The sequence below is a fragment of the Somniosus microcephalus genome, chromosome 4 (genome assembly GCF_052327205.1).
Source record: "Somniosus microcephalus isolate GS21.2 chromosome 4, FLI_Smic_1.0, whole genome shotgun sequence".
Taxonomy (NCBI): Eukaryota; Metazoa; Chordata; class Chondrichthyes; order Squaliformes; family Somniosidae; genus Somniosus; species Somniosus microcephalus.
Window position 1 is genome coordinate 325,799,372 of NC_140990.1, and position 22,630 is coordinate 325,822,001.

The 22,630-nt window shown below is 47.0% G+C and overlaps 1 protein-coding gene across 1 annotated transcript in view; it reads left to right on the forward strand.

Moving 5' to 3' along the window:
- The window catches only part of LOC147120676 (contactin-associated protein-like 5), a 665,277-nt gene that overhangs the window by 499,086 nt on the left and 143,561 nt on the right, over positions 1-22,630 (forward strand). The window lies entirely within an intron of this gene.

Consider the following 22,630-nt stretch of genomic DNA (forward strand, 5'->3'; position numbering starts at 1 on the left):
CACAATATTATTGCTAATTTGGTTTGGCCAGTCTATAAGTAGATTAAAGTCTCCCATGATTACTGTAGTACCCTTGTTACATGCATCTCTAATTTCCTGTTTGATGCCATCCCCTACATTACCACTACTGTTTGGAGGCCTATAGACAACTCCCACCAATGTTTTCTGCCCCTTGGTGCTTCTTAGCTCCACCCAGACTGATTCTACATATTGATTTTCTGAGCCAATATCCTTTCTCACTGTTGCTCTGATTTCATCTTTTTTTAACCACTCCTTTTCCTTTTTGCCTGTCCTCCCTAAATATTGAATAACCTTGGATATTCAGCTCCCAGCCTTGGTCACCCTGCAGCCATGTCTCCGTAATTGCAATTATATTGTATCCATTTACATCTATTTGCGTTGTTAATTCGTCTAACTTATTACGAATGCTTCGTGCATTCAGATACAGCGCCTTTAGATTTGTCTTTTTAACAGTTTTAGACATCTTAGCATTTTTTTGTATTTGGCCCTATTTGGCTTATTACCATTTTTACTTACCCAGACCCTATTTGTTAGTGCACTCCTTTGTTTGTACGCTCTGTCCCTTCCTGACACAATGAGGTTATCCTTACCACAATCACTTTCCTGCACTGCTTCCTTGTCTTTTCGCTTTAGCATTCTAAATTTCTCTCCACCGGGACCCTCCCCCCCCGCTTTATTTAGTTTAAAGCCCTATCTACTGCCCTAGTTATTTGATTCGCTAGAACTCTGGTCCCAGCATGGTTCAGGTGTAGTCCGTCCCAATGGAACAGCTCTCTTTTTCCCCAGTACTGGTGCCTGTGCCCCATGAATCGAAACCCACTACTCCCACACCAATCATTAAGCCACACATTCATCTCCCTGATCCTATTGACCCTATGCCAATTTGCTCGTGGCTCAGGTAATAATCCAGAGATTATTACCTTTGTGGTTCTGCTTTTTAATTTAGTCCCTAGCTGCTCAAACTCTCTCAGCAGAACCTCTTTCTTTGTCCTACCTATGTTGTTGGTACCTACGTGGGCCACGACAACTGGATCCTCCCCCTCCCACTTCTTCTCCAGCCCGGAGGAGATGTCCTTTAACCTGGCACCGGGTAGGCAACACAGCCTGCGGGACTCACGCTCTTGGCTGCAGAGAACAGTGCCTATCCCCCTAACTATGCTGTCCCTTACCACTACCACATTTCTTTTTGCTCCCGCCTCTTGAATGGCTCACTGTACCATGGTGCTATGGTCAGTTTGCTCACCTCCCTGCAGTCCCAGCTCTCGTCCACACAGAGAGTAAGAACCTCGTACCTATTAGACAAGAGCAAGGACTAAGGCTCCTCCACCACTACCCCCTGGTTCCCCATACCTGCCTCACTTGTAGTCACACCCACCTGTCCCTGACCACGGACTAAATTTGAATTAATTAATCTAAGGGGTGTGACTGCCTCCTGGAACACAGCGTCCAGGTAACTCTCCCCCTCCCTGATGTGTCGCAGTGTTTGAAGCTCGGACTCCAGCTCATCAACATGAAGCCGAAGTTCCTTGAGCAACCAACACTTAGTGCAAATGTGGTCGCCGTGGACCTCAATGGTGTCCACCAGCTCCCACATGTTGCAGCAGTAACACGTTGCCTGCCCTGCCATCTCTAATGTATTTAATTAATTAAGGCCTAGAAATTCAGTGGGCTGCGCCACCCGTTAGCGCCTTAAGAGGGCGCTAAGTGGGTCAGAAGCCACTGGCCACGCCTCCCGCTAAATTCAGCGGGACGCTAATGGCGGCGCTAGCCGTTAGCGCTGCACCGCTACCGATGACGTCATCGGTGTGCGCAGCGCCCCGCTAATGCCCCGATCACGATATTTAGATGCGCCCCCTGCTTTAACGTCGGACGCTATTTGCGACTGGTTCAGGGGGGCCTACCTGTGGCGGTAGAGGCGCTAATTAAAGGAGAGGTGCCGGGCGGCCATTTTTTTTGCTGGCCGCTTGCCAGCACCTCTCCGCGCTGCCGTCCCCAACATCCTGAGCCCCCGCGGAGTGCCGACTGCGTTCCAAGAGCCCGGCACTTCTGCTCGGTGCTGGGCGCTTTTGCCGGCACTCGCGATCCTTGATCGCGCTGCACAAGGCCCCTCCCCTTTAAGAAGGGGAGGAAGGCCTGCAGTACCGCAGCATGCCGTGCCGCAGCGTGTGGTGCTGTGGCACATTGCGCAGCGATATTCAGCTGCAGCGCCCCAAGAGGGATGCGGGGCGCCTCCAGTAGTGCCGCGCTTCCCTCTGGGGCGTGAAAACTGAATTTCTGGCGGGCGGCCGCGACTGCTTCCAAGGCGCTACTTTTAGCGCCCTGGCGAGGCTGGCGCCCCAAACGGGGCTATAGTGAATTTCTAGGCCTAAGTGTTTAAGTTTTGAACATTTAATTTTTAATCCCAGCTCTTAATTTAAACCAGTGCCCAAGAAAATAGAAAAATACTGACCAACCAAGCACTTCCCAATTTTCCTGTATCGTCACTCCTTGTTTTTTTTTTGTTGTTCTTTAAATCGCCTGTTCCCTCACAGGTCGGTCCGCTCCCACTGCTGCTCCCTCACAGGTCGGTCCGCTCCCACTGCTGCTCCCTCACAGGTCAGTCCGCTCCCACTCCTGCTCCTTCACAGGTCGGTCCGCTCCCACTGCTGCTCCCTCACAGGTCGGTCCGCTCCCACTGCTGTTCCCTCGCAGGTCAGTCCGCTCCCACTCCTGCTCCCTCACAGGTCGGTCCGCTCCCACTGCTGTTCCCTCGCAGGTCGGTCCACTCCCGCTCCTGCTCCCAAAAGCTCGGTCTGGGCCTCTAGCCTCAGGCTTTATTTCCTCGCTCCTCCTTCGCCTGCTCCCTCACAGGTCGGTCCGCTCTCGCTGCTGCTCCCAATAGCTCAGTCTGGGCCTCGAGCCTTGGGCTTTATTTCCTCGCTCCTCCTTCGCCTGCTCCCTCACAGGTCGGGTCACTCCCGCTGCTGCTCCAAGTAGGAGGAGAGAAAGGCAGAGAGGTTTAGGGAGGGAATTCCAGAGCTTAATGTCTTGTCAGCTGAAGACACAGCCACCAACGGTGGAGCGATTAAAATTGGGGATGCTCAAGAGGCCAGAATTGGAGGAGCACTGATATCCTGGAGGGTTGTAGGGCCAGAGGAGGTTCTTGGCAGTACGGCGTTCCGGTCTGTCACTGTTGGGGTTGTCCATGAGGGTCCTGACATTCCAGGTCCTGAACTTCATTTTAAAGGGTGGAAGATGCCTGTGCGTGAATTCTTTTAACGTGGGGTGGCCGTTGCACACCAGCTACCACACGGGCTTGACAGAGCAAGGTCTTGGTCCAATGGCAAGGGGATCCAAGACGATTGGAGACAAGGCTGTGCTACAACGGCCTAGCACACACACACACAAACATACTGCTATTGTCCTCCTCCCTCCTTCCCACAGGTCCTCTCTGCCTGGGTTTCATAGGATGCATTGTGGTCCTCCCAACCTCGCTGTTGGCCCATGCCGCACCTTCCCTGGGCCCCGACCCCGCTGCTGGTCCATGCTGCGCCACTCCTGGGCCTTGACCTCGTTGCTGGGCTCGCCTTCGCTCCTGGGTCCCAGCCTCGGACATGAATGATGTTGTCTCTCACAGGATCAACTTAGCACTGATATTCTCGCGATCCCTGGCCCCGAACTCCACTCGTGATCCACCAGTCACTAGATCACTAGTCTAGTGGAGAAGCATAGTCTTGATGGCAGAGAGGTCTGGGAGGAATTTACAGAGATAAGGAGGGGCGAGGCCATGGAGGGATTTGAAAACAAAGATGAGAATTTGGAGTTGCAATTATATTTAAAATTTTATCTACAAAAAATCTCCCATGTCCCTCCCAATTATCAGTGCTTACCTTCTTGCATTGCTCCTCATTAATATTCTGCACTATTTGGCAAATACACATTAAACTGAAGCTCCAGCTCTCCTCTCAAGGTGGACGTAAAAGATACCATGGCAGTATTTGAAGACGAGCAGGAGAGTTCGCCCAACATCTAGGCTATCATATATCCCTCAACCAACATCACTGAAAACAGATTATTTGATTGTTTATCTCATTGCTGTTTGTTGAACCATGTTGTGTGCAAATTGGCCGTTATGTTTCCCTACATTACAGGACGTCAAAAGCACTTTATTGCGTGTGAAGTGATTTGTGAAGCCCTGAGGTAAAGAAAAGAAAGAAAGTATTGCATTTATATAGCGCCTTTCATGACCACCGGATGCCTCAAAGCACTTTACAGCCAATGAAGTACTTATGGAGTGTAGTCACTGTTGTAATGTGGGAAACGCGGCAGCCAAATTGCGCTCAGCAAGCTCCCACAAGCAGCAATATGATAATGACCAGATAATCTGTTTTTGTTATGTTGATAGAGGGATAAATATTGGCCCCAGGACACCGGGGATAACTCCCCTGCTCTTCTTCGAAATAGTGCCATGGGATCTTTTGCATCCACTTGAGAGAGCTGACGGGGCCTTGGTTTAATGTCTCATCTGAAAGACGGCACCTCCGACAGTGCTGCGCTCCCTCAGCACTGCACTGGGGTGTCAGCCTAGATTTTTGTGCTCAAGTCCCTGGAGTGGGGCTTGAACCCACAACCTTCTGAGGCGAGAATGCTACCCACTGAGCCACGGCTGACAGCCCTGAGGCGCTGAAAGGCACTGCATGAATGCAAGTCCTTTCTTCAAAAAAAGACAAACAAACATAACAATTATCACAATAGCAAAATACTGCACATGTTGGAAATCCGAAATAACAACAGAAAATGCTGGAAAAACTCAGCAGGTCAGGCAACATCCGTGGAGAGAAATTTGAGTTGACGTTTCGGGTTGGACCCTTCTTCAAAACTGGAAAGAAAAGAAACTAGATCGAAGGCAGGGCTGCGATCGGACAAAAGAATAAAAGAAACAAAAGAAGTAAAAGAGATTAGAAGCTAGACGAGATGGTAATAGGCTGGGATTAGGTGTAAAGTGTACTGGCAGGGCAAGAGATAGCTGCCAGGTCAGAGCATCCATTTTAAGGTTATCTGAATAATGGGGCCATTTATCCAATGGTCGGCAAGTATTAACCCAATAGTCAATTAACGACGCTGAATTGAACCTGCATAAGGGAAATCCCTGTCTCATAGAAACATCGAAACATAGAAGATAGGAGCAGGAGTAGGCCATTCGGCCCCTCGAGCCTGCTCCACCATTCAATGCGATCATGGTTGATCATCCAAGTTCAGTACCCTGTCCCTGCCTTCTCCCCATACCCCTTGAACCCTTTAGCTTTAAGAAATATATCTAACTCCTTCTTGAATATATTTAATGAATGAATTGGCCTCAACTGTCTTTTGTGGTAGAAAATTCCACAGGTTCACCACTCTCTGGGTGAAGAAATTCCTCCTCATCTCTGTCCTAAATGGCTTACCCCTTATCCTTAGACTGTGACCCCTGGTTCTGGACTCCCCCACCATCAGGAACATCCTTCCTGCATCTAGTCTGTCTAGTCCTGTTAGAATTTCATAAGTTTCAATGAGATCCCCTCTCATTCTTCTAAACTCCAGCCCAATCGACCCAATCTCTCCTCATACAGGCAGAGGTCGTGGTCCACATTGGGACCAACGACATAGGAAGGAAGGGGGATGAGGTCCTGCATCAAGAATTTAGGGAGCTAGGTAACAGATTAAAGAGCGGGACCTCGAAGGTTGTAATCTCTGGATTACTCCCAGTGCCACGTGCTAGTAAGTATAGGAATGGGAGGATAGAGCAGATGAATGCGTGGCTAAAGAGTTGGTGTAGGGGGGAGGGTTTTACTTTCCTGGATCACTGGGCCTGCTTCTGGGAAAGGTGGGACTTGTACAAGTCGGACGGGTTGCACCTGAACCAGAGCGGGACAAATATCCTTGCGGGGAGGTTTGCTAGCGCTGTTGGGGGGGGGTTTAAACTAACTTGGCAGGGGGATGGGATACAGAGGGGAGCTGAAATAGGGGGTGATGTGCTGCCAATTATAGAGAAAAAAACAAGTCAGCTTGGTAGACAGGGCAAATATATAAGGGCAAGGCTGGATGGCATCTATTTTAATGCAAGGAGTCTTGCAAATAAGGTGGATGAACTGAAGGTGTTGATAAACACATGGGAGTATGATATTGTTGCTATCACGGAGACATGGTTGAGGGAGGGGCAAGACTGGCAGCTCAATATTCCGGGGTACAGAATCTTCAGGCGAGACAGAGGGGGAGGTATAAGAGGAGGGGGTGTCGCAATATTAATTAAGGAGTCAATTACTGCAGTAAGGAGGGATGATATATTAGCAGGTTCCTCTAATGAGGCCATATGGGTGGAGCTTAAAAACAAAAAGGGGGCAAGCACTTTGCTGGGAGTGTACTATAGGCCTCCAAACAGTCAGGGGGAGATAGAGGAACAGATATGTAGGCAAATCTCAGAGAAATTTGCAAATAATAGGGTAATAATAATGGGGGATTTCAACTTCCCCAATATTAACTGGGATAGTCAGAGTGTGAAAGGCTCAGAGGGTGTAGAATTCTTAAAGTGCATCCAGGAGAGCTTTTTGAGCCAGCATGTAGAAAGTCCTACAAGAGAGGGGGCGGTACTGGACCTAATTCTAGGGAATGTGGCCGGCCAAGTGGAAAAAGTGCTAGTAGGTGAGCACTTTGGTGATAGTGACCATAATATGGTAAGATTTAAGGTGGTCATGGAAAAGGACAGGGATGGGCCGGAAATAAAGGTTCTAAATTGGGGGAAGGCCGATTTTAATAGGATAAGGCAGGATCTGGCCAAAATGGACTGGGATCAGCTACTTGTAGGAAAATCCGCATCGGAGCAATGGGAGGCTTTCAGAAGGGAGATTGAGATCATACAATGGCAACATGTTCCCGTAAAGGTCAAGAGTGGTTCCAAAAACCACAGGGAACCTTGGATGTCAGGGGATATACGAGAATGGATTAGGAAAAAAAGGACGGCTTTTGGTAGATACAAAAGGCTAAAGACGGAGGAAGCCCTAGAGGAGTACAAAAAGTGCAGGGGGATACTTAAAAAAGAAATTAGGAGATCAAGGAGGGGCCATGAAATAACACTGGCGAGCAAAATAAAGGAAAATCCTAAGATGTTTTATAAGTATATTAAGGGTAAGAGGATAACTAGGGAAAAAATAGGGCCCATTAGGGACAAAAGTGGCAATCTGTGTGTGGGGCCGGAAGATGTAGGAGGGGTTCTAAATGATTTTTTTGCATCTGTTTTCACTATGGAGAAGGACGATGTAGACATAGAAATAGGGCGGGGGGACTGTGATATGCTCGAACATATTAACATCGAGAGGGAGGAGGTATTGGCGGTTTTAGCTGGCCTAAAAATGGATAAATCCCCAGGCCCGGATGAAATGTATCCCAGGCTGCTGTGTGAGGCAAAGGAAGAGATTGTGGGGGCTCTAACACATATATTCAGGACCTCTCTGGCCACAGGGGATGTGCCAGAGGACTGGAGAACCGCTAATGTAGTACCATTATTCAAGAAGGGTAGTAGGGAACAACTGGGGAACTACAGGTCAGTGAGCCTAACATCAGTGGTCGGAAAATTATTGGAAAAAATTCTGAGGGACAAAATTTGTCTCCACTTGGAGAGACAAGGATTAATCAGGGATAGTCAACATGGCTTTGTCAAGGGAAGATCATGTCTGACTAATTTGATTGAATTTTTTGAGGGGGTGACTAGGTGTGTGGATGAGGGTAACGCAGTGGATGTGGTATACATGGATTTCAGTAAGGCCTTCGATAAAGTCCCGCACAGGAGACTGGTCAAGAAGGTAAGAGCCCATGGAATCCAGGGTGCCTTGGCACATTGGATACAAAACTGGCTTAGTGGCAGAAGGCAGAGGGTGATGGTCGAAGGTTGTTTTTGTGACTGGAAGCCTGTGGCCAGTGGGGTACCACAGGGATCGGTGCTGGATCCCTTGCTGTTTGTGGTCTACATTAATGACTTGGATATGAATGTAAAAGGTATGATCAGTAAGTTCGCGGATGATACCAAAATTGGTAGGGTGGTAAATAGCGAGGAGGGTAGCCTCAGTCTGCAGGACGATATAGATGGGTTGGTCAGATGGGCGGAACAGTGGCAAATGGAATTTAACCCGGAAAAGTGCGAGGTGATGCACTTTGGGGGGACTAACAAGGCAAGGGAATACACAATGAATGGACAGACCCTAGGCAAGATGGAGGGTCAGAGGGATCTGGGTGTGCAAGTACACAGATCCCTGAAGGCGGCGGAACAGGTGGATAAGGTGGTAAAAAAGGCATATGGGATACTTGCCTTCATTAGCCGAGGCATTGAATATAAGAGCAAGGAGGTTATGATGGAGCTGTATAAAACACTGGTTAGGCCACAGCTGGAATACTGTGTGCAGTTCTGGTCGCCACACTACAGGAAGGATGTGATCGCGTTAGAGAGGGTGCAGAGGAGGTTCACCAGGATGTTACCAGGACTGGAGCGCTTCAGCTATGAAGAGAGACTGGGCAGATTGGGTTTGTTTTCCTTGGAGCAGAGGAGGCTGAGGGGGGACATGATTGAGGTGTACAAAATTATGAGGGGCATAGATAGGATGGATGCTGAGGAGCTTTTTCCCTTAGTAGAGGGGTCAATAACTAGGGGGCATAGATTCAAGGTAAAGGGCGGGAGGTTTAGAGGGGATTTGAGAAAGAACTTTTTCACCCAGAGGGTGGTTGGAGTCTGGAACTCACTGCCTGAAAGGGTTGTGGAGGCAGAAACCCTCACAACATTTAAGAAGCATTTGGATGAGCACTTGAAATGCCATAGCATACAAGGCTATGGACCAAATGCTGGAATATGGGATTAGATCAGACAGGGCTTGATGGCCGGCGCGGACACGATGGGCCGAAGGGCCTCTATCCGTGCTGTATTACTCTATGACTCTATGACATACGTCATTCCTGCCATCCCAGGTATCAGTCTGGTGAATTTTCGCTGCACTCCCTCCATGGCAAGAACATCCTTCCTCAGCTAAGGACATTACTTAAAGTCAATCCCAGGGTGGTCGTTATGAAAGGTTTGCACTGTATAATTAGCAGAGCAAAGGCACAGCTGTCAGACTGGATACCGAGTTAACTGTAAAGTTCAAACTGCTTAGCTCCCAGATTCATTTCAGTATTCCTGTAGCTATATTGCAATCAACCGGGCTGAACTGAACCGAAGTCTGACACCAAACACAGATTCACTGCATTGAACAACAACGACAACAACTTGTATTTATATAGCGCCTTTAACGTAGTAAAACATCCCAAGGCGCTTCACAGAATTATTAAAAGACAAAAAATTTGACACCGAGCCACATGAGGAGAAATTAGGGCAGGTGACCAAAAGCTTGGTCAAAGAGGTAGGTTTTAAGGAGCATCTTAAAGGAGGAAAAAGAGGTAGCGAGGCGGAGAGGTTTAGGCAGGGATTTCCAGAGCTTAGGGCCTCGGCAACGGAAGGCACGGCCACCAATGGTTGAGCGATTATAATCAGGGCTGCTCAAGAGGGCAGAATTAGAGGAGTGCAGATATCTCGGGGGGTTGTGGGGCTGGAGGAGATTACAGAGATAGGGAGGGGCGAGGCCATGGAGGGATTTGAAAACAAGGATGAGAATTTTGAAATCGAGGCGTTGCTTAACCGGGAGCCAATGTAGGTCTGCCAGCACAGGAGTGATGGGTGAACGGGACTTGGTGCGAGTTAGGACACAGGCAGTCGGGTCTTGGATGACCTCATGTTTGCGTAGGGTAGAATGTGGGAGGCCAGCCAGGAGTGCGTTGGAATAGTCAAGTCTCGAGGAAACAAAGGCATGGATGAGCAGTGTTGATGAGCAGTCTTTCTGATCTTTGAAATGCTGCAGATATTATATTCAAATGCAATTAGGAATAGATCGTTAGTGACACTTTCAAAGTGAGGACAATCTTTACAGCTCTCATCAAACCTCGTTTAAAAAAAACATTGTGACAGAGGACCTTTACCTCGTGATTGGTTTTGTTATTCTAGCTCTGGGGGTCAGTGGACAGTTATATAACGTCTGGCTGGCTGGCTGCCTTGCTGAGTGCTGTTAAACTGACTCGGTGATTGTTCAAGCTAGGATTTGGCCATTTGTTGTCTGATTTTTTTTATTAGGAAATGATTGACCATTACAAGAAATCAGTAGAACATCAAGGAACAAGAATTTAGCCCACTGCCAATGTGTAAAGTGACTGGTAGTGCTTTTTATTTGAACATACTCTGCTATATTTCAGTTTAACCCATGTGCTGCCATACTTCCCTGTTTTTGTCAGGGTTGAATATCCATTAATGGCCTGGAGCTTTTTAAGATCACTTCCACTGACTTGCAGAATTTTAAAAAAATGAAATGAGTATTGACACCGCTGTGTCAGCCAATGAGTTGGCGGTGGGCTGGGACTTGGAGCAAAGTTACATGCTCTGTTGAAGATATTGTTCATAGAATAAAACTTATTTTATTGTTGGACAGAGCAATTTCAGATAGTGTTTTTGTTTATGTAATTTATGCTCTATTTTACAGCAGAGTCTATTTACTCAGCAAACAGAGTCTATTGAAACAAAGGCCCCGATATGCAACTCCAGGTGGATTCCCTGCTCAGGCCTGAGTTACAATTACACAGTCAGGTCTCCATGATGTCATCGGGCCGCAGCATGCACATGTAGCCTCCACATTCAGCGGATCATCCTCCGCCATTTCCGCTACCTCCAAAGTGATCCCACCACCAAACGCATCTTCCCCTCCCCTCCCCTTTCAGCATTCCGTAGGGACCGCTCCCTCCGAGACACCCTAGTCCACTCCTCTTCACCCCCAACAGCCCTTCCCCTTCACCTGGCACCTTCCCGTGCAAGCACAGGAGATGTAACACCTGCCCCTACACCTCCCCCCTCCCCACTGTCCAGGGCCCCAAACACCCCTTCCAGGTGAAACAGCAATTTACTTGTACTTCTTGCAATCTAGTATACAGTATTCGCTGCAGATTGGGTGACCGTTTTGCAGAACACCTCCGTTCAGTCCGTATGGGTGACCCCGAGCTTCCGGTCGCCTGTCATTTTAATTCACCGCTCCATTCCCACTCGGACCTCACCGTCCTTGGCCTCTTGCATTGTTCCACGGAAGCTCAACGTAAACTCGAGGAACAGCACCTAATCTTCCGATTAGGCACTTTGCAGCCTTCCGGACTCAATATCGAGTTCAACAATTTCAGATCATAACCTCGGCCCCTATTACATTTTTACTTATATATTTCTTTTCCACCCCTTTGTTTTGGGTCTTCCCTTTCCCCCCCCCCCTTTCCTTTTTTTTCTCTTTCCCACATGGCAGCTGTTTCTCATCCTGCCAGTACACTTCACACCTAATCTTAGCCGTCTTTTTCTCCTCTGTCCTATTACCATCTCGTCTGATTTTGAATACCTCTTAATGTCTCTTTACTTCTCTTTTGTTCTATCGTAGCCCTGCCTTCGATCTATTTTATTTCCTTTCCAGTTTTGAAAAAGGGTTTCAACCTGAAACGTCGACTTTTAATTTCTCTCCACGGATGTTGCCTGGCCTGCTGAGTTTTTCCAGCATTTTCTGTTGTTATTAAAGAAGGACCCTGTTGGTTCCGGGCGTGTGTCCTTGCTGCCTGTTCAGGAGAGCAGGTTACAATTGCAGATGTTGCGATCATGGCGGCCTTCGCACAGGTAAGAGCCAGGGCGATTTTTAACTGCCCGCCCGCCAGGTTTCTGCTGAGCGAGTAGGCTTAAAATCGCCCCCACTCTACAAACGACAGCAAACAAAACTCATGACTGAAACTACAGCAAAGTCTCCCGATAAAAGCAGGATTATCTTTACGGCAAAATGCAGTGAGTGGAGGATAGTTACAGAATACAAACTATGTGCATAAAAATCAATCTCAGTCACTGACAGCAGTGCGGTCTCCAGGCGTGATTGACGGGGAAACGACCCAATCATCTCCATTCTGGCTGGGAATAGTGGGTTCACTGTATGCAGAATACAAAAAAATGAAGGAATGGTGGAGGTAATCCTACCTTTTCAGCAGGGAACACATCCCAGGAAATTACAGGCAGGCAGCCCATAGTTTTCTGTCTATTAAAATGAATGGACAAGAAAAACACAGGTTGTGTGCCCAAAATTTCCTGAGCGCTGCTCCTCCCTGGGAGTGCCGGATCATGGAACCACCCCTTGGGTTCCCAGTGCAAGGTAGCATTATTTGTACTGCTGTGCCATGGCCATGGTGGCACTGGGAAAAATTGTATGGTTGACAACGCTCGTCACCCTGGTCTATAACCGATTTGTCTGTACATGCGTGGCTATCCTGCTGTATGACAAATGGTGACTATTAAAACACGAGATGTGATTCCACGATCCTGTGTTCCCAGCTAGAAGTGCAGGCTAGCGATATGGTATGCTAGTGTGGTGGTTATGTTACTGGACTAGTAATAATTCAGTAGAACATGAATTCAAATCTCATCATGGCCATTTGAGAATTTCAATTCAGTTTTTTTTTTAATTGGATATAAAAAGCTGGTATCAGTTAAAGTGACCATGAAGCTTTCTGGATCGCCGTCGAAAAACCCAATTGGTACACTAATGTAATTCAGGGAAGGAAACCTGACATCGTTACTTGGGCTGTTCCTTATGTGACTCTGATCCCACACCAACGTGGTTAGCTCTTCACTGCCCTCTGAAGTGGTCTAGTCAGCCAGTCGGTTGTTCGGAAAGGACAATAAATGCCGGCCTTGCCAGCGATGCCCAAATCCTGAAAATGAATATATTAAGAAAAAATTGGGTGCTGTAATTTGGATATGCCATTGTAGCCCACGCTCCCTGTGGACACGCCTCCCTCCTGGGAGCTGAGGATCACAGAATGCTTCTCTTGGACTCCTTACTAAATGATTTTCTTTCAACTATGTACAGTTTTCTCTAAGCTTTATATAGATATATAAATCAAGGTTAACAATTGTATCACTCATGTGGAACAGATCCAGACCTGAACTCCCATTCCATCTTCAGTCTCTCCATCCTCTTCAAGTGTCAACCATTTGCTCCAGCTTCTCATTCCTAACTTTTTGCGATGTCCTTTTTGACTTGTCTGTAGCCTTTGACATGGTTGACCACTCCATCCTTCTCCAACGCCTCTCCACCATCATCCAGCTGGGTGGGACTGCACTCGCCTGGTTCCATTCTTATCTACCTAATCGTAGCAAGAGAATCACCTGCAACAGCTTCTCTTCCCGCTCCCGCATCGTTACCTCTGGTGTCCCCCAAGGATCTATTCTTGGCCCCCTCCTATTTCTCATCACATGTTGCCCCTTGACGACATCATCCGAAAACACAGCATCAGTTTCCACATGTACGCTGATGACACCCAACTCTGCCTCACCACCGCTTCGCTCGACCCCTCCACGGTCTCTAAATTGTCAGACTGCACCAGTTCTGCATGAGAAGAAATTTTCTCTAATTAAATATTGGGAAAGAAAGACTTGCATTTATATAGACCGAAGCCATTGTTTTCGGTCCCTGCCACAAACTCCGCTCCCTAACCACTGACTCCATCCCTCTCCCTAACATCTGTCTGAGGCTGAACCACACTGTTCGCAACCTTGGTGTCATATTTGACCCTGAAATGAGCTTCTGACCACATATCTGCAGCATAACAAAGACTGCCTATTTCCACCTCCGTAACATCGCCCATCTCCGCCCTTGTCTCAGCTCATCCGCTGCTAAAACCCTCATCCATGCCTTTGTTACCTCTAGACTTGACTATTTCAATGCACTCCTGGCTGGCCTCCCACATTCTACCCTACATAAACTTGAGGTCATCCAAAACTCGGCTGCCCGTGTCCTAACTCGCACCAAGTCCCGTTCACCCATCACCCCTGTGATCGCTGACTTACATTGGCTCCCAATTAAGCAACACCTCGATTTCAAAACTCTCATCCTTGTTTTCAAATCCCTCCATGGCCTCACCCCCTCCCTATCTCTGTAATCTCCTTCAGCCCCACAACCCCCCCGAGATACCTGCACTCCTCTAATTCTGCCCTCTTGAGCATCCCTGATTATAATCGCTCAACATTTGGTGGCCGTGCCTTCAGTTGCCTAGGTCCTAAGCTCTGGAATTCCCTCCCTAAACCTCTCCGCCTCGCTACCTCTCTTTCCTCCTTTAAGATGCTCCTTAAAACCGACCTCTTTGACCAAGCTTTTGGTCACCTGCCCTAATTTCTCCTTATGTGGATCGGTGTCAAAAGTTTTGTCTTTTAATACTCTTGTGAAACGCCTTGGGACATTTTATTATGCTAAAGGCGCTATAGAACTATAAGTAGTTGTTGTTGTTGTTCCCATCTCATCTCCCCATCCTATTTGGCATTAATCCTCTGCAGTTTCCTCCCATGCCACCACCTGAAGCTCAGTCCATGCCTTCACTCTGCTGCAACCTCGGCATTTTTACATACCTGCCATGATGCCCATTTGTGGTTATCGTAAAGTAGCGCCAGTAACAGTGTCCATCCCTGTCTCCCCTGTCCCCGGGGGCAAATGCATCGAACCTTGTCCCCCTTTCTCTCTTCACTTCAGCCACTCATCCCATTGACAAATTTCCTGAAATTGTTTCTGCTCTTTGTGAAATGATCAGTCTGTAAATGCCAGTCTCTCTAGTGTCTGCATGTCATTCTAAAAATGAAAAAGAAATAATGAACAAATCTGGCATGACATCCTTGGCATCACAACTTTACATTAATAGAATGGAAGGTTTTTTGCATTACGGTAATTTTACAAATTATCCTAATGGTGGATGGACACAAGGGGCTGGATTTTGTCAGCCCTGAGGAGGTGGGTATGGAGGCGGGACTGCCGGTAAAGTTGCAGAATTTGGGGGCGGCTGGCAGACCCGCCTCCGACTCGCCTCCATGCCCTCTTGCCAGGAGGCGGGAAGCCGTCCTGCCCCGGGTCCTGTCTCCTTGAGGCGGGAAAGGGATTAAATCCTATTAACTATAAAGTAGGATTATCCCCATTTTTCCTTACGAAGTGCAGACTTCCTGACCTTGGGGAACCCTGCCAGGGTGAAGGAGACGAGTAGGAGGTCGGAGGGGTCTGAAAGTGCGATGTAGAGGTGAGTGATGGGTGCAAGTGTGGAGTGGTAAGTATGTAAGGTGAGAGTAAAGTGTTAGAAAATGTTCATTTACCTTTGTTTCTGCCTATAGCCTTCAGCCGCTCTGGAGCCGGAGTCCCGACATCTCCATTGTAGATATCACAGACTGGCTGTTGGATCCTTCGAACCAACAGCCAGGTGATTTCTACAAAGTTGAAAGGTTTGATGAGTCCTGAACACAATGACTCATCAAACTACACAGAATGTCAGTGTTTGACAGCTACACGCAGCTGTCAAACGATGACATTTCTTCTTTCAAAAGTTCTTGACAGATGGCACGTCATACGTTGACGTGCTCTGTCACTGACTTCCCCCTAATTGGCCTGCTGAGCCTGTTGGGTGGGCTTAACAAGGTCAATCAGGGGAAAATCCCGTTGGTTGGCCAGAAGCTGATGGAGGCAGGATTGAAAGCCGGCAAGCAGCAGTCCCGCCTCCAAAAGCTTCCCATTGAGAAAATCCAGCCCAAGGTTTATCAAAAGAAGCTAAGAACATTGGAGTGAGAAAAGGCTAGTCAGCCCATCTAGCTTTTATTTCATCACATCTCCTCATCTTTCCCCCTGGCTTTTTTGCCAATTATCTTAAATCTGTGTTCCCTGCTTACCAATCCTCCTGCCAGAGGAAACTGTTTCTCCGTATCTACTCTATCAAAACACCTCATAATTTTGAACACCTCTATAAAATCTCCCCTTAACCTTCTTTGCTCTAAGGAGAACAATCCCAGCTGCTCTAGTCTCACCACAGAACTGAATTCCCTCATCCCTGGTACCATTCTGGTAAATCTCCTCTGCTCCCTCTCCCAAGGTCTTGATGCCCTTTATAAAGTTTCGAGCCCATATCTAAAATGATTTTACTAAATTGAAAATCCAGTAATCTCACCATTAGTTCTTCTATTAAAAATGAAACAGTTACAAAGAATTCTGATTTCCGTTGACATCTGTTTTATATTCCCTTGTTTATTCGCTTCAACACTAATTGCCGTTGATGATTCTGGAGGACTGGGGGAGGTTTTAATGCAAGAGAGTTTAATTATTGGCCCGTATTTTCTGATCCCTAAGGGTGTGTATGGGCTGTGTACACACCGTAGGGATCTCGCATGTGCCGGTTTCAGGTATGCGAAGTGCATGCGCTGAAAACCGGCACTTCCAATCTGTCAGGAATCCTCTTGACAGACCCTCCGTCTGCCCTGGAGAAGGGCCTCTGCGGGGGGAAGGTTCTGCTTTCTGCAGAACCTCCGCCCGCTGAAAACCCTTAGAAATCTTACACCTGGTAAAAGCAGACGTAAAACCTGCTTTTACCAGCATAAGAGTTTAAAAAAGTAAAAAAATAATTTTTTTCACTCATTTATAATTTAAAAATACTTTTAAAAAAGGTCAGTTTATTTTTAGCCCTGTAAAAAACTTTAATTTTTTTCAAAAAATTACATTTTTGTTTAAAATATTTAATTTAATGTAATTTTAACTAATTTTTAAAAAGTGATTTTTTGAAAATGTATTTAATGTTTTGATGTGTTTTTTGAGTGATCTCCATTCATACTTTTGACGGGTCTAAGCTGAGAGACCTGCCAAAAGTGCGAAGGGGGATTCCCTCCTTTCATTGGTTCCCCATGGCCCACATGATCCCAGGGATGCTTGCGAACCGCATGCGCCCCTGGGATACCTGGGCCCTGCGCATTTTGTCGTGGAGAGGCCCAAGAGCGGAAATGGCCGGACCTTTGGAGCCCTCAGGTAAGGGCGTAGATGTTTTCCAGATTGGACGCCTCCGCACGCAGGAAGCCTTCGATTGGAAAATACGGGCGAATGTGCAGCTGAAACCGGGGATGGTGACTCTACTTCTGCTGATGTCAGTTCACTTCCGTACACAAGTGGGATCAGTAGCCCCTCCTACTGTCACCCTATCCATATCATCACGACTCACTGTATGAATATAAATAATCAAAAAATTTAAATCAACAGAATAAATGGGAATTAAACCATGGCTCAGCACACTCGCCTCTCGGTCAGAATGTTGTGGGTTCAAGTTCCACTTCAGAAAACTGAGCACAAAATCTAGACCGACATTCCAGTGCTGCACTGCCGGCTTTTGGTTTGCTGACGTTAAATCGAGACCCCTGTCTGCCCTCTCAGAGACGTAAAAAAATCCCACGGCACTATTCTTGGAAGAGCAGGTGTGTTTTCCTGGTGTCATGGCCAATATTTATCCCTCAACCAACACCTAAAAAAAAATGAAAAGTTGGGGAAGTGACTGAAGTCAAAGAGATGAGTTTTGAGGAAGTAATTCATTTCATTGCTGTTTGTGGGAGCTTGCTGTGCATAAATTGGCTAGCGTGTTTCCCACATTACAACAGTGACTACATTTCAAAATTACTTCATTGGCTGTAAAGCGCTTTGGGACACCCTGAGGTCGTGAAAGTCGCTATATAAATGCAAGTCTTTCTTTTCTCTCCTTAACCCCTCTTCCTTTCTTCAAAAACCTTCCTCAAAACTCATCTCTGACTTCAGTCACTTCCCCAACTTTGCTCCCACCACTGCTCAGTGTCCATGGTCACTTCGTGAGGCACCTTGTTTTTTTATACTAACGATTCTATGGGGGGGGGGGGGGGGGGGGAGGGTGGGTGCGATCTGCGAAATCATATGTTTTCTGTCTTCTTGAGCCTAGATATACCACATGATGTGCACACATTGCCTTGAGAATCCTGTATCTTTTCATATTTTTCACAATTCTTGACTCACGAACACATCTTATGCAATGAATGTGCTCTTTTCCTTTCGATAGCTGATACTGTCAAACAAAAATTAGGACATGGGGGTCTGGGGAGTGTGTCCTCACAGAAAAATGTTTGAAAACCACTGGTGTATGTTACATAGAATGTACAGCACCGAAACAGGCCATTCGACCCAACTTGTCCAATTCGGTGTTTATGCTCCACACGAGCCTCCTCCCACCCCTCTTCATCTAACCCTATCAGCATGTCCTTCTATTCCTTTCTCCCTCATGTGCTTATCTAGCTTCCCCTTAAATACATCTATGCCTACATGCACTCATCACATCATAAGTCATTCTTCAGTCTTTAAAGGGGATTGCAGAGCCTGATCCAATGAACTGGGGCTTGAGATTTCCTGCTCCTTTTTCTGGAACTCACTTCCTTCCCTTGGACCTTCTCTCCTAGTGTTGTTGACGTCTTGTAAGGTGTTTGGTTTCCTCGTCCTTACAAGGGTTCTTTGACTCTGGGTTTTACAGGAACAAAATGGTAGCCGACACAAAGGTTTAGGTTCAACCCAAAACTGTTAGTTTATTAAAACCAACAAAACACAGACAAAATCCTGTTGAGATTTGGCTGAAGCTTACAATCACCCATACGGCCAGTTGCTACCGTTGTGGATTGTAGGCCTGGATCGGAGATGACCCGTCCCCGTCCTTTTTTATCTGACTGCAGCTGCCTACACAGCGCAAACCCCTTGTAGAGTCAACTGATATTTACAATCACCCGCCCGGCTGGTCGTGGCCGACGTCGATTGCAGGCTGGGAGCTGGAGATGACTGTCTTCCCTTCCTTCTTACACCTGGCAGTTGCTGTAGTCAGAGCTAGCTTCCCAGAGAGAGAGAGGGAGAGAGCTGTGGTGTGGTTCCTTCTTACAGCTCTTCCATCACGCCTTGGAAGGAGTGCAGCGAAGATTCATCAGGCTGATACCTGGGATGGCAGGAATGACGTATGAGGAGCGATTGTGTCGATTGGGCTTATACTCACTGGAGTTTAGAAGATTGAGAGGGGATCTCATCGAAACCTATAAAATTCTGTCAGGCCTGGACAGACTAGATGCAGGAAGGATGTTCCCGATAGCAGGGGAGTCCAGAACCAGGGGTCATAGTCTAAGGATAAGGGGTAAGCCATTTAGGACTGCGATGAGGAGGAATTTCTTCACCCAGAGAGTGGTGAACCTGTGGAATTCTCTGCCACAGAGGGCAGTGGAGGCCAGTTCATTAAATATATTCAAGAAGGAGTTGGATATATTTCTTAAGGCTAAAGGGGATCAAGGGATATGGGGAGAAGGCAGGGACAGGGTACTGAATTTGGATGATCAGCCATGATCTCATTGAATGGCGGAGCAGGCTCGAGGGGCCGAATGGCCTACTCCTGCTCCTATCTTCTATGTTTCTATGTTTTCGAGTCTGTGCCTTCCCCCAACTCTTGTTTTCCAATACACACCTAGTAATCCAAACCACAGGATATGTACAGGACTGAGGGATGGAAGATAATTCCTTATCTTGTCTGCCCCCGCTGTGGTACATATTTAATGTGATTTAGTCTTACTGCTGATGTGTTTTGCCCAAGGTTAAAGTGTTTTCCATTGAGGCCAAGAAGTCCATTGTTCCAGTGAAACTGGTATTCATTGAAGATCCATCGAAACCCATTAAAACACGAGAAGTCTCATTGTCCAAAGTTAAATCACCTATTCACCGTTAAATGACCTATCGAGACGCTCATTGTCCAAAGTAAATGTCTTTTCCAAAGTTAAATTAAAACTCACAGGTGTGTCTGTGCTTCTAGGTTTAACTGTATCATGCCCTTACCACTGGGCCAAACAGGCTTCCAGCATTTTGCTATTGTACAGGGTTTTTTTGAAATCTACAGTCTCCACACATGGAGAACCATTGAGGCCTCTGTGTATGAGCAACCTCAGGGTGGTCAGGGACATCAACTGTTCTAGTTTGTCATCTACAGAAGCACATAATCCAGGCTGACACTTCAGCAATGCTGGAATGCTGCATTGTCAGAGGTGCTGTCCTTCTGTAAAGGTAATGGCCCAGAAATTCGGGCCGGGGGCTTCCCGCGGGTGCAAGCCCCCAACCTACACTTACCTAGCGCGCCGGCAGTTGACCTCTTGGCCTGCGTGGAATTCCTCTCCGAGGCCTGTCCCAGAGGCCGGCGCGCTATGCTGGCGTGTCCCAGGGGCGTAGTTAGTGCGAAGCGTCCCCTGGGATCACGTGAGCAACAGGCAGCCAATCGGAGCAGGGAATGCTCCATTCATAAGTCACGTATAAATGCTGAGGCTGTAAAACTGTACTTTACCTTCAAATAAATTTTTTAAAAACATCACACTTTGTAAATAAACTATAAATGACATTAAATAACTATTTTAAACAAAAATTTAAATTTTTGAAAAAAATAATTTTATTAAAAAACGGGGCTAAAAATAAACTTACCTTGCTTTAAAGTATTTAAAAGTAAAAAACCTGTGGAAAAAATGTTTTAATTTTAAATAATTGACCACTTACCTTTGAAAATGAAGTCCTTACGGCTGCTTTTTACATTTCTAAAATGTAGAGACTTACCCGCACGTTAAAACCTGAAAAAAAAAGGAAGTTCAATGCACATGCGCAGACTCCCGCACGCACGCGTTCGACCTCTGAACCCCTTGGTTCAGAGGATCGGAAGTGCCGGTTTCCCGCGCATGCGTAGTGCATGCAAGATTCCGGCACTTCCATCGGGTCCACGCGCGAGTACTCCGTCCGTACTCACGCGTTGGAACCCGAATTTCTGGGCCATTATAAACCAAGCCTCCATCTACCTATTCCATTGGTTCAGCTAGACATTAAAAATCCCGTTGAACTGCATTGTCAAAGGTGCCATCTTCGGGATGAAACGTTAAACCGAGGCCATATCTGCCTGTTCAGGTGAACGTAAAATATCCCATGGTAGTATTCAAAGAAGATCAGTGGCGTTCTCCGCGTGTCCTCACTGACTTTTATCCCTCAATCAACACCAAATAACCAGATTTATTGGTGATTGCTGTGTGTGGGACCTTGCTGTGTGCAAACTGGCTGTTGTGTTATAAGAACACAAGAAATAGGAGCAGGAGTAGGCCATTCAATAAGATCATGGCTGATCTTCTACATCAACTCCACCTTTCCACACTATCACCATATCCCTTGATTCCCTTAGTGCCCAAAAACCTATCGCTCTCTGCCTTGAATATACTCAACGACTGAGCCTCCACAGCCCTCTGGGATAACGAATCCCAAAGATTCACAACCCTCTGAGTGAAGATATTTCTCCTCATCTCAGTCATAAATGGCCAACCCCTTATCCTGAGACTATGACCCCGGGTTCTAGGCTCTCCAGCCAGGGGAACCAACCTCTCAGCATCCACCCTGTGAAGCCCTTCAGTGTTTGCCTACTAAATAACAGTGACTACACTTCCATACTTAAATCATTCGCTTTGAAATGCTTTGGGACATTACGAGGACATGATAAATGCAGGCTCTTTCCTTTTACTATTTGAAGAGGGGCAGAAGTACTCTTGAGGCAACATTTCTCCCTCAACCAACACAACCAAAAATATACCAATCAGCCATGCATCCCATTGCTGCTTGTGAGGTCTTGGTGTGCGTAACATAGCTGTTTGGTTGCCTAAATACCAGTGACCGCAGTCCAACGTAATTTATTGTACGGGAAGCACTTTGAAGGTGACAACAGTATAGGAAAAGTCCCGTTTTACACCCCGCCCCATCTTCTTTCCCTTCATGGTGCAAAGAAAAGATGCTTCTCTTTCCAGTGTTGATGAGTGATTATACCAAATCATGGAAAAGAAAAGCGGGCGGGGTGTAAAACGAGCTGCCCATTCGCTGTCGCCCGCTTTGCGCTACTGCCCAAGACTGATTTCATAGAATCATGGAATAGTACCATTCGGCCCATCGAGTCTGCATCGGCACTTTCAAAGAGCAATCCAGTTAGTCCCACTCCCCCGCTCTTTCCCCATATCCCTGCAATTTTTTCTCCTTCAAGTATTTATCCAATTTCCTTTTGAAGGCTACTATTGAATCTGTATCCATCATTACAACAACAACAACTTGTATTTATATGGTGCCTTTAACGTAGTAAAACATCCCTAGGCGCTGCACAGGAGTGTTATGAGGCAACAAATTTGACACCGAGCCACAGAAGGATAAATTAGGGCAGGTGACCAAAAGCTTGGTCATGGAGGTAGGTTTTAAGGAATGTCTTAAAGGAGGAGAGAGAGGTGGAGAGGCGGAGAGGTTTAGGGAGGGAATTCCAGAGCTTAGGGCCCAGGCAACAGAAGGCACGGCCACCAATGGTTGAGCGATGATAATCAGGGATGCTCAGGAGGGCAGAATTAGAGGAGCGTGGATATCTCGGGTGGGGGGGGGGGGGCGCGGTTGTGGGGCTGAAGGAGATTACAGAGATAGGGAGGTGGAGGCGAAGCCATGGAGGAATTTGAAAACAAGGATGAGAATTTTGAAATCGAGGCGCTGCTTAACCGGGAGTCGTTGCTTAAAAAAGGTTTTCCTCTTGCCGCCGCAGGTTCTTTTACCAATCACCTTAAATCTGTGCCCTCTCATTATTGATTTGTACCCACCCCCCTACAGGCGTTTAGTGTCCGGTCTCCATTTTGGCGGAT